Here is a 13,244-nt window from a genome sequence, read left to right on the forward strand (position 1 = left end):
AAATTATGAAAAAAACTCCAAGTCCTTCCTTAAACACCCCAGGTTTCTTGAATGGCAAAGAAGCATTTGAAATTTTTGGCAGATTGCCACCTCCTGATTCTATTACCAGATCTGGCTCTATCTATTTTGAAGAAGCAATGAATTTTGCTGGATTAGAATGTATGCATTTCAGCAGAGAAAGACTAACTATAATGATTTCATAATGGGCATTAATTGCCCCAACAATGCACTTCAAGGCAATTATCCTTTCCCACATCCACCAGGAAATCAGAGATATGACCAAGTTACTTCTCTGCCATCATGCACCTTTTATATAGGTTCTTATCAATGAGAACTTAAAAGTTTACCAGATTTATGGGCTGGCCAGTTAGCTGAGTTGGTTAGAGTGCAGTGTTATAACATCAAGGCCAAAGATTCGGATCCCTGCACCAGCCAGAGAGAGAAAGAGAGAGAGAGAGAGAGAGACAGACAGACAGACAGACACACGTTTACCAGATTTGTTTACTTACACTGTGCACAGAAAAACTAATATACTCTACTCTAGCTAATTACATATCCTAAAAAAAAGCCTTTTCTCATTCCCTCCCCCCAACTTCCCTGTTCACCTCCCCTTAGCCCTCTCTGCCCACACCCCCATCATTGATCCTTTGGGATAGTGCTTATTCCGGGTTAATTTTTATATTGCTCAGTTAGGTACAGAAAGTAGGGTCGGCTTGTGGCTCACTCAGGAGAGTGTGGTGCTGATAACACCAAGGCCATGGGTTTGGATCCCATATAGGGTTGGCCGGTTAGCTGATTGAGTGAGCGTGCTGCTGACAACACCAAGCCAAGTGTTAAGATCCCCTTACTGGTCATCTTTTAAAAAAAAAAGAAGGTAAATACTAAGATGCACTGAACTCCCTGCAAGGGATCTGCGCTCCTCTTTTTGCCAAAGTCTTCCTCAGATCACAACAATAGGGAGACTTTCCAAGAATCAGATGTTTATAAATTTTTTTTTAAATGGTTAATTATTAGGGCTGGCCCGTGGCTCACTTGGGAGAGTGTGGTGCTGATGTCACTAAGGCCACGGATTCGGATCCCTATATAGGGATGGCTGGTTAACTCACTTGGGAGAGTGTGGTGCTGACAACACCAAGTCAAGGGTTAGGATTCCCTTACCAGTCATCTTTAAAAAACAAACAAACAAACAAAATGGTTATTTATTTATTTTTTTGGTGGCTGGCCGGTACAGGGATTGAACCCTGGACCTTGGTGTTACCAGCACCACACTCTAACCGACTAAGCTACCAGCCAGCCTCAGATGTTTATAAATTAATACATATTATATATCACTATAACAGATAAGCAGACTGAAATTTCACAAGTGGAGAAAGAAAAATGACTGGAGACTTTTTTTTTTTTTTTCCTTTTTTATCCTTTTTACTGACTGGTAACGGGATCGCAACCCTTGGTGTCGCACCCATACCGGGGACCGGCAACAGGATNCCTTTTTTATCCTTTTTACTGACCGGTAACGGGATCGCAACCCTTGGTGTCGCACCCGTACCGGGGACCGGCAACAGGATCGCAACCCTCGGTGTTGCGCCCGTACCGGGGATGGCAACAGGATCGCAACCCTCGGTGTTGTGCCTGCACCGCGTTCAGCCAGTGAGCAGGAACCGGTCTCCACATGAGATCCGAACACTTGGCGGGAGCGCCGCCGCACTCCCAAGTGGCGCACTCTCCAGTGCGCCACCAGGCCGGTCCAAGGAGACGGTTTAAAAAGATGGAGGCATTGAGGAAAAAAATTCATTTCAAAAGAAAACAGTAAGAGAATAAAAGCTAGGGCTGGCCAGTGGCTTACTTGGGAGAGTGTGGTGCTGGTAAAGCCAAGGCCAAGGGTTTGGATCCCTAAATATGGATGGCCGGTTAGCTCACTTGGGAGAGCGTGGTGCTGACAACACCAAGTCAAGGGTTAAGATCCCCTTACAGGTTATCTTTCATTTTTTTAAATTTATTTTTTTACAGGTCATCTTAAAAAAAAAAGAATAAAAGCTCATAGGAGGTATGAACAAACCAGGATGAACACATATGTGTAAATTAAACAATGCTCTCTTTTGATGGGAAAGGGTGAAGAAATGAGGTGCAATAGGGGAAATGTGAGCTAAGTAGGGGTTTCCTCTAGGAAACACCATCAGTCCAAACACTCTTTGAGACTGAATGGTGTGCTGAGTTTGGAACACAGGAAAACAGAGATTCCCTCTCTCTGGCTATCAGGAAACAGCATACTTCCTAAATTACTTTTATCCTTGATCAACAAAATACTCTCAGTGAAAAGAAGAAAGAGACAAAGAAACTGACAACTTGGGTCTTTTTGTTTCCTCTTTTTTTTTTTTTTGGTGGCTGGACAGTACAGGGATCAAGTGCTAGACCTTGAAGTTATCAGCACCATGCTCTAACCAACTGAGCAACCAGCCAGCCATTTGTTGCCTTCTTTGTGTCAAGTCAGAACACTCCAAAATTCAAACAAAAAAGTAAAAGAAAATAAAATAGAAAACAAACAGAAAAAAAAAAACAACTCCAAAATTCTAGGAGCAAAAAATGTCCCACTTAAAGGATAAAACGATCACCTTCCCTCTCCCCAGTTCTGCCTCTGGTCTATGTTATCTCTGTTGTTCACTTCACAGGCAATAGTTTCCATCATATTATCAAATAAAAACAAGCTAATAAAATATTTAATAGGTATAAAGTAACTCATACTTGAGCAAAGGTATTAATCAGAAGAGGTTTATATCAACCCAGAAGAGCCCACAGACATTAACAAGCAAAACATACTATTTTAATATTCAAAGCTAACTTGTAAGTACACATTACCAATAAATAACAGATAGCAGACACCTATAAGAGTAGTTAATTATACTTGACACTGGGCTTGAGCAACCATGGCAGAAATGGCTAATCAAAAACAATGACATTCTAATGTCAGTTTTTAGGCAGAATCTACCAAGGAGACAAAAGAAAAAGGGTGACGGGTCAAAAACCCCTATAGAGAGAGTAAACAGAAAAATCTCTTCCCTACTTATAAAATATGAAGGCACTTCAAAATGTTCGAGGAAAAACAGAATTAAAAAATAATATGGATCTTTCCATTAACTTTTGAAGACTCCTCATGTCAACCAAAGTGGTATCTGGTGATATTCTGACTATAAGACATTGTGTTCTATCTTTATATTTCCAAATTTCAGTTTCTTACTCCAGTAAAGCGATCTACCTTGCTTTACTTTTCACTAGAGTGGAAGAATTGAAGAGGAAAAGATCAGCCTACAAATGGCTTATACTGCATACAAAGAACAGATTACAAAAAAAAAAAAAAATTGACAAGAACCCCTACCATTGGAGTTATCAGACTATAGCACAATTTACTGGTGGGGCTCTGTTTAGAAGAACAAAGTTGCCAAAATTACGGACTGATGAGGCTGACCCTATATAAAGGTCTCAAGCAAACACACTTCAATCCGGTGTCCTCTGGGGTTTCCCTCAGCAGTTAAAGTGAAAATAAAGCCAAGAAAGGAGCTATAAAGTTACTTCCAAATCATCTGTGTTCCTGATAAAATCATATAGGTGAGAGGTGACAATTTAAAAAATGTCCTGGTCTGAAGCGGGAGCCACAGTTCATGATGAACTAAGGTTTCAAGTGCTCTTCCTTGGGGGAGCCACAAATTATTTTATTGCACAGCTCTTATTTCAAGGGAGCAGTGTACACCTCAGCATCCTGTCTTTCCTTTCTAACCCCTTCACTCCCTCAAGTCTCCAAAACAAAAACTCTTTACTCTCTTCATGGTAGTAAAAAGGGGAATCTGTGGCTGAATTTCAAGCTCTTGATGGAAGTTAAACTAGAGGCAGGAAAACAGCCTCTCTGAACACTGGTGTGACAGATGGTTGCACTGTCAACAGCACCTCACCAGGGCTAGTTTTATTATTAAGTGGTACCATTGTGCAAATAATAAGGATGGGAGATACAAGGATAAAAGTCCTGCAGATAATAAGGATGGGGAAGAAAGGAAGGGAAGGAATAAATTTCCTTCACACACCAAACAGCTGAGACTAGACAGCAAACTGCATAACCTTTTATTACCAAAGTGTAAGAACATGCACATGATGGTGCTGTAAACTGATACTAATTTATAATTGTGCCTCCCTAAATCCAAACATGGTAATTACTCCCATCGGAAAAGACGTTAAACATCACTTAGAACTTATGGTTTACTTTACCTAAACTCTGTATTTCACTTGTCAGCAGTATAAAATACCAGTTCTGACTTAATAGTGAAACAATCTAGACAGGGGTTTAACACTGGCAGGGAACAACTCTTTTAAATAACCTCTCCTTTTTATTTATTTATTAATTTTTTTAAAAGATGACCAGTAAGGGGATCTTAACCCTTGGCTTGGTGTTGTCAGCACCATGCTCAGCCAGTGAGCGAACCAGCCATCCCTATATAGGATCCGAACCCGGGGCCTTGGTGTTATCAGCACTGCACTCTCCCAAGTGAGCCACGGGCCGGCCCTCCTTTTTAATTTGAATGATAAAAATTTTTAATCCCCAAAGGTTATGAGTGGCTTATCCAAAACTATGTCAGTCAATCCATCCCTGAACCATGACAAGACATTCTTATTTTATATCTATTTTCAACACTGCCAAAGAAACTTGTCTCTAGATTTCAGAGTTTCACCAAAACTTCAGTTCAGCTAAACATTTAAGAACAATAAATTGGTTTCAGGATGGCTGAAACATACACATACATACACACACACCCTGAATTTGTACAAAGCTAGCCTTCTAGCCTTTAACAATTTAGGATATCATAAACCATCCCTTATTCCTTCCAACTTTCTAATTCCCCTGGTAGAATCCAGACAGAGATGCACTCTCTTCCAATCACAAATAAAATCCTTTCTTAATAGCCTTTTTTGCATCAGAAACATCTTTTCATCTTATCCTCTTTAAAAGCATACCCTTGTAAGGAAAAAAATTCTATTTAATTCACTGAGCCCAAACATAAGTGAACATGCAAATACACAAAAAAGTTAACATTGCATATCTACATACAATAATCCCATAATGTTTTCAGGTATATTTATGAGCAGAATTTTCCTTAATCCCACTGTTTTAGTATTTGCCAAAGAAGAAGAGGAGGGTGAAAGAAACAAAAGTTAAAATTTAAAAAAAAGGGCCGGCCCGTGGCTCACTCGGGAGAGTGTGGTGCTGATAACACCAAGGCCCTGGGTTCGGATCCCATATACGGATGGCCGGTTAGCTCACTGGGTGAGCGTGGTGGTAACAGCACCAAGCTAAGGGTTAAGATCCCCTTACCGGTCATCTTTTAAAAAAAAATAAAAATAAAAATAAAAATAAAAAAATAAAAAAGAATTTAAAGCTATTTATTTTTAACTTAGACATTTCTACACGTTGACTTCATATATGAACAGTCATAGGAGATATTAAAAGCCCACTGAAAGGGCCGGCCCGTGGCTCACTCAGGAGAGTGTGGTGCTGATAACACCAAGGCCATGGGTTCGGATCCTATATAGGGATGGCCGGTTCGCTCACTGGCTGAGCGTGGTGCTGACACCACCAAGCCAAGGGTTAAGATCCCCTTACCAGTCATTTTTAAAAAAAGAAAAAAAAAAAAGTCCACTGAAGCCTAATATTTGACTTTCTGGTTAAAACACAAAAACATTTATATATTATTAACTGCTAGACCTAGAATCTGACAGAAAACATAAAAACCTACAAAAAAAATCAAATAGTAACATTTAAAATAGATGTAAGGATTGTCTGAAATAGGAGTAGAGGAGGAAGATGTATCAACAAGTGACAAATATTTCCTTGTTACTCCTAAACCTGTCTACCAGGCAGGTACTTCCATGAGATAGAGGCTGAATCAAATTTGGGGATATAAACGCATGGCTTTTAAGATTAACCTGGTTTCTAACAAAGAGAATACCTGACTTGAGAGTTGAGAAGTTTGCTTAAGGACCACACACAACCACTCTTCTTTCTGGGTTGGAGAGTAAGGGAAGAAGGTTTCAAACTAAGGAGCTACTGTATTAAAAAACCTGTCACTCTTATTTTACCCTTTTTCACACTTAGAATGCAGCATGAGTTGTTCTGACCCCCTAATGCTTTTATAGGAAAGGCAAAAATCACCTTTTAAAAAACTAAAAATAGATGTACATAAATAAATCCGCAGCTTATGAAAAAGATATTTGTAACTATATATTCCCTCATCTGAGCTGGAATGTGAAAGATGGAACCCTCTATTTAACAAAATCAAAATGGCAAGGTGATTAGAGTACGTGTTATTACACGTAGTTCAAGGATTCAGATCCCTGAACCGGCCAGCCATGGAAAACAAAACAAAACGGCAAGGATGCAACCCCAGACCTAAGGAAATGTCAAAATCTCAAGTAAAGCATCCAAGCAGTCTCTCCTATTCGCAGTCTGCAGGCAACAGTCACTGCGGGACACCAGACATTTCAGATGAAAGCTCTAGAACAGTTTCTGACTCACCCCCAAGCCCCCCCAATACACACATTTTCCCTCCTACACACAATCTGTCGCTTTTCTTGTGGGCCTCCTCAGCTCTTCCTCAATCTTCATTAGTTTCTAACTACTTTGAGCTCTCTTTATTCCCTGGCTCCATTCTCTGACTTCCAATTCCCTGATAACAGCCTACACATTCTTCCAGTCCATTTCCATTATGCAATATTCCTTTACAGCACGAGCGCTACCCCCCACCCATCTTTCTCAGGCCTAATTCCCAACATCACTTCCTTCAGCCTCTCCTGCGTTAAAGACTCCATTCCATCGTCCTCATCTGTCTTTAGGGTCTTCTGACCCTAATTTCCCACATTCCTCAGGCTGTCTTCAAAACCTCCCACTCCATCCCAAAGTTGGGCAGTCTAGAGATGGGAGTCACTAAAGGAGTTAGCTTCAGAAAGTATGCCTGCGTGCGTGTGCGCGAGCGCACGCGCGTGTTTGGGGGCGGGGGGCGCGACGTGAGAAGGAATGACGCATTAGGGGACGTCTCTGAGGAAAAAGACGGCTCCAAAAACTCCCACCCCCAACAAAATTCATGGTTCCCTATCTAACCAGCAATCGAAAGCGTCCCATAACTTCTACACTTAAGTCCCATGGCTTCTCTTCAACATTTTTATACAATTAACCCCACAATCGACTTGGATTCTACCAGCCTCTGACACTAAGGTAGCTCCTCTGTACTGATCAGGCCTCCGTTTACTTTAGTTTCTCTACTGTGTTCCGTTTCTCTTCTGTCTCCTTTCTATCCACCCCTCCACCTTCAATTTCTATCCCTTCTCCTCAAAGTCCTTAACCCGGTCTCCTCGAAGAAATCCAGTGTTTTCAACAGCTCCTCTTTTTCTCAATCAAACCCCTATACTCAGACTCCCCCTGCCCTCTCAGAAATGTTTGAAAGCCCCGCCCTCTGTGCTACTTACCAGCAACCCCTCCCACGTTCCCAGCTACAGGTGCCCTCCCAGGTTTCGCTCTTCCTCCCATCGCCTAGTCCTCACCAGTCCCCCTGCCCACGCCCCGCCCTGCTTACCTGAGGACGAGGCACAGGGAGGGACCCCAGGATCAAAAGATGAAAACCCGACCGTCGACGGCCCAGAAGAGGCCGACGCCATCTTGGCAGCCCCCTACCCCTCAGCGGCCCGGCTCCCTTTCAAACGGGCTCTTCCTCTTCTCGGAACTGAATCTTCCCTACGTCTCTTCACAGAACCCGCGTTCTCCTTTACGTAGGAGCTGCTTTCCCCTTTCACAAGGGAGTAGGCAAGAGCCACCCACTGGGATCTCGTGTCTGGACCAAACCACACCTAAAGGAAGAACAAGACATAAGTCCGGGAGGAGCGAACGCCCCCTCCCCCTCTTCCCTAGCCACGGCCTGTTTATCGCCCAACCCCGCCGCTCCTCTTCGGGTGGCCAAGGAAATCGGCGCACTGCGCATGCGCCCGACCTTCTCAGGGTTCCAACCCTCTCAATAGGGGAGAGGAGCAAAGCCAATCGGGAGGCTTCTGATGATCACGTGAGGTGGGTCCCTCACGACCTAACGAATCCACGGGTGGACGATGTGAGAGCCCTAGTCAGCTGACCTCCCCTACGGTGCCTCGGTAGGTTAAGTTAGAATCAGCTCTTTGGAAGGCCCAGGTTGCGTGCTCTCAACTCGGGATAAGCGTTGGCCCGGCCGGTCCTCTGAAATTCAAAGCCCAGGGAAGAACTCCGGACGGAAGCGCAGGTGTCAAGCCAACGACGTTAAATAGTAGAATGTCACAACCAACCAATAACTCTTCCCAGCACTTTTCTGGTTTTACTACCATGTTTAGTGTTTTTTTTGTTTTTGTTTTTTGGGGTTTTTTTTGACCGGTAAGGGGATCACAACCCTCGACACGGTGTGGTCTGCACCACGCTCAGCCAGTGAGCGCACCCGCCATCCTCTGAATCCGAACCTGCGGCCTCAGCGCTGCCAGCACCGCACTCTCCCGATTGAGCCACGGGCCGGCCCTGTTTACTATCTACTTTAACGTGCGTGCATGTATTACCTTCCTCCGAATGACATTCGAAATAGATCTATGTTTGCCTCAAGCAAAATGCAGGACGGGTTTAGTAAGTATTTGAAAAATGAATGGATGAAGACCTGTCAAAAGGCCACGGAAAGCGATTAGACTATATTAAAACCTTCCCGAGATCCAAGCCTTTAGCGTCTAAATTATCTATACTCCAAAGGCCATGGAGAAATCCGCCCCCCCCTCCCCGTCCCTCTTTTAGTCTTCGTACTATGCTCAGTTTTAACAGAGTACTCTGTAGGTTGTGAACCCTGGTGGGGATCTGAACAGACCGTAAGCGTCTGGAAAGCAAGGACTATGTTTTGGTTTACTCTCGTTATCTATCTCTATTTCCTCCCGTGAATTTGTACATAGTAGGCTCTCAATAATTATTCGTGGAATGAATAAATGAAGAGGAATGGAAAAAATCCTAGGTTTCGTAGCCGCCAATATGGCCTGGATATCCTCTTTCCGGATGTCTTCTGAGTTCTGAAAGGGGACCTAGGAACCAAATGTCCATAGAATAATATCCCCACGCATTTACCTCAGACTCATCAAGATATAACATCGTTGTTTTCCTGCTGCCACCTGCTGGATTATTGGTTCTCCTTTGAGTACTGACAGTAAACAAAACTTCAAATGAATTGGTTTGCCATTAATAATTCCACAGCAGTGGAACTGTGTAATGTTGGAGTATTTTATGATTGCCTATACCTATACCCCTCACCCAACTAAACAGTATAGGAACTAGGCAGTGTGGGGCACACTGTCTAGCACACAATTTGGCTCATAGGTATTCAATAAATAAGTATCTGTTGAATAAATTATCTTTGTTTCCAGAAAAGGCATGGAGTTGTTACCACTTCTTGAGTTACTGTAGAAGTTAGCTGGTGTAGAGGTAAAGCTGTTTCTGATTTTAAAACTGGAAACAACAGGCTAACAGGTTAGCTGAGTTGGTTAGAGCATGGTGTTATAACACCAAGGTCAAGGATTTGGATTCTCAGGGCCGGCCAGTGGCTCACTCGGGAGACTACGGTGCTGATAACACCAAGGCTGCAGGTTCAGATCCCTATACAGGGCTGGCTGGCTAGCTCACTGGGTGAGTGTGGTGCTGACAACACCAAGTCAAGGGTTAAGATCCCCTTACCGGTCATCTTTAAAAAGGGGAAGGGGAGGGGGATGGATTCTCATACTGGCCAGCCACCAAAAAGATAAATTAATTAAATAAAAATTGGAAGTAGACCCTAAATGACCAAGACAGTCAAACAGGGGGAACTTGTCCCTGGGAGCTGATCTGTGAATCTGATTTTAGCCCTTCTGAAAGACAAATCCCTGTTTGTAGCTTCTTAGAGGCCTCTGTTTCTCCTTTGTGAACCAGAAAATGACTACTATTATACCTACCACCTTGTATTATGTCAGCCTGTTTACCTGTCTGTCACCCTCATAAGACTGGGCTCTTCAGGGAAAAGGTTACATCTTATCCAATTTTTGTATTGCAGGCATATAGAATAGTGCCTGGCACAAAGTAGGTGCCCAATATATGTCTCCTAAATACGTGGAGTCTTCAAAAATTTCATGGAAAGATTCGTATTATTTTTTAATTCAATCTTTTTGAAGTACCCTCATATATGAATGGATGAAGGTAAAATTCAAAAAGTGGAGCTAGGGTTGGTTAAGAAGCAGGTCTCTGCCGTCTTTTCCCCCTAAACCTTGTCTCTGCCCCCACTCCTACTCAATCCTTAGGGTGCCCTCTGAGTCATGCAGTCACTCTACTTAGTAACATTCTTGGCATAGCAGAACTGAGATGACGTGGCAGGGTGTGGAAGCAGGGGCAGAGCAGGACACATTGGCTTGGTGCCCCCAAAGAAATGGAAAAGGGAGTTCACCAACATGTACTTTGGATAAGGGGGGCAACCCATTGCTCTCAAAATAGGGCCACACATACAGACTTGAGTGCATGTGAGAGTGTACACACAGCTTTATTAAAGCATCCTTCATGTCTTAGAACAGTTCCTAAGGTCAGAATGAAGAGGCAGGAGACTGGCAAGAGCAATGTAGAAGCAAGAATAAGAAGATGGGACTAGCAAAGTAGCAGCCCAAGTTGCAAGGGCTTACGATGAGAATAAAGACCAAAGAGGGAAAGTGAGCTCCCCAAAGTTACAGAACTGGACAATAACATACCAGCTGGACAATAATCCAAGCCTGTAACTGCAGAGACCAAAGATCTTTCTATTACTTTCTTGGGAAACAGATCCTCAGATCTTTGCAAATTATCTTGTGGGGTAAAAAATTGCCTAAAGTCAAAAGAAGCTGGAAAGCTCCCCCAGATGGCTGAGAGTTGATCAAGCCAATACTGGATGAATTAGATCAAAAGATGAGAGAAGCTGAAACAGAACTTCATGAGGGAAAGAGGAAAGTGGAATCTCTGTGGCCCATCTTCAGAATCCACCACCAGAAAACCCGTTATATCTTTGACATCTTTTACAAGTGGAAAGCCATAAGCAGAAAATTACATGAATATTGTATTAAAGAAGGCTAGGCAGACAAAAACCTGATTGCAAAATGGAAAAGCAGGGGTATGAGAACTTGTGCTGCCTGCGCTGCGTTCAGACACGAGACACCAATTTCACGATGAACTGCATTTGCCCGGTTCCAAAAAACAAGCTGGAAATCTCTTACATTATTGAGTGCATGCACTGTGGCTTCTATGTCTGCTCTGGGTGAGACTCGCGGGCCCTGACCCCTCTCCACCATAGACTTTGGATTTCACAGGTTTCTGCCTATTGTGCCACCCCCTTTCCTGGGAGCAGCTCTTCTTGCAGAGTGGTGCCCTGAGCTCAAGTTGGAGCATGGTCTCTACAGGTGAAGGCTTTGGTATCCATCAATTGTGATTTGTAAAACTAAAAACTTTAAACCTCTTAGGAAAAAAAAAAAATAAAAGGATGGGTACCTTATTCATTCAATTAGTCATTAGTTAATTAATTAATTCAATTACCATTGTTTAGCCTCAGCTATGTCCCAGGCACTATGAGAGTTCCTGGTATGTCACCTCTCCCCCTGGGTGATGAAGACGCAAAAAGGATTACTCAAAGCCCATTTCTTCTGAGCAGTGAGAAGTCCCGAAGGGGTTAATTTCCACGAACCCTCAAGACAGAGGCATTTCTCCTCGGGAAATTATCATTGAACTGGGGTCTTCTCTCAGTATTTATTCTCCAGGTCAGAAAGTTACAGAAAAGGAACAGTAAGATAATTGTCATGCCAACAGTCATTAGGTTTAGTTGCACCAAGGACATCTGCCCTTGGAGCCAGCGATTTTGCTGTGTTACAATTCTTTATCTACAAGAGAGACTTTAGCCTGTGGAAAGTTTCCTTTATTTTGCAGGCTTAACATTTCTATGTGTAATTTTTAAAAGTTAGGTTATACCTGAAACTACAGGGCTTTGGAAGCTAGGCCCTGTGAAATACATTTGCTTTATTAATGTTAGTACACTCCACACTGGTATACACAGATGAAGATAAAGCCCCTGCCCTCAAAAAGATCACAGACTAATGCAGGGGACAGACACATATATCTTTAGAATAAAATGTGCCAGCACAGTCTTTACAAGTGCTATGGTTTGACAACTATATTTTCAGAATAAAAAATGAGAACAGAAGTTGACACTGGGTCTTGACAATACCACATACTATTTGAGACTGGAACTATTCCAGAGAACCTAGGAGGCATGATCTCCATGGTTATAGGAACTGTACCTAGGAAAGAGAGGAATGGGTGTTCAAGAAGACTTCACTGTCCTATAAAATTAGAATTTTGCCAGTTAGACAGGAAAGGAAAGGGATTCTAAGGAGAAGGAAGAGCATGGAGGCATGACAGAAAATTGGGTGTTAGGGGAATAATGCTGGAATAGGATGGTGTTGGCAGGAGGTGAGGCTGGAAAGACAAGGAGAGACTAAATTATGAAGGATCATAAGTGCCATGTTAGTAGTTATCACCTACTAAACGTTTACTACTTGCTTACTAAAACGCTGCTAAGCAGTTTACAAGAATTACATCTCTTAATCTTCTCAACAACCTTAAAAGGTAGGTATTATTATTAGTCCCACTTTACAGATGAGAAAATTGAAATTCAGAGAAGCTAAGCAACTTGTCCGAAGTTACACAACTATAAGACCTTAACGCTCTGACTCAAACTCTGGTCTGGCTGGCTGCAAGGCTGTGCTCTTAACTATTAATACTATGCTCTCTGCCTCGAGGATTTTGGACTTTATCCTGCAGATGACGGGGAGCCAGTAAAGATTTTTGAGAAGAGTGACAAAGTCTGGGTGTATATTAAGTTTCCTACTGGCAGCAGAGTGGAAAACGGACTGAAGCAGAGGGAGACTGACCTCGTCTAAAAGAAAATTTGTTGACTTCCAAATTCTGGACTTAGGTTAGTGGCGGGGTCCTGATGTCACCGAGTGGAATCATTCAGCAAGCTAGGCGCTAAGGCAGGGGGCTTTAAGGATATGCGCAGGAGTGGACGGGGCTGAAAAGTAAGGACGGTTTGGAGGGCGGGACTTGGAGCTCCTCGACGCTCGGCTCCTTCTGCCTACAGACGCCCGACTTCCGCTGCTGGCGTCACCCGCAGGTAGTGGTGTTG

The 13,244-nt window shown here is 43.0% G+C and overlaps 1 non-coding gene across 1 annotated transcript; it reads right to left on the minus strand.

The window, feature by feature from the left end:
• Positions 1-1,219: 1,219 nt before the first annotated feature.
• On the minus strand, positions 1,220-1,292 carry TRNAT-GGU. The gene has a single exon. It is a non-coding gene; the product is annotated as a tRNA-Thr (tRNA).
• Positions 1,293-13,244: the final 11,952 nt, after the last annotated feature.

Source organism: Galeopterus variegatus, unplaced genomic scaffold, assembly GCF_000696425.1.
Source record: "Galeopterus variegatus unplaced genomic scaffold, G_variegatus-3.0.2 Scaffold103, whole genome shotgun sequence".
NCBI lineage: Eukaryota > Metazoa > Chordata > Mammalia > Dermoptera > Cynocephalidae > Galeopterus > Galeopterus variegatus.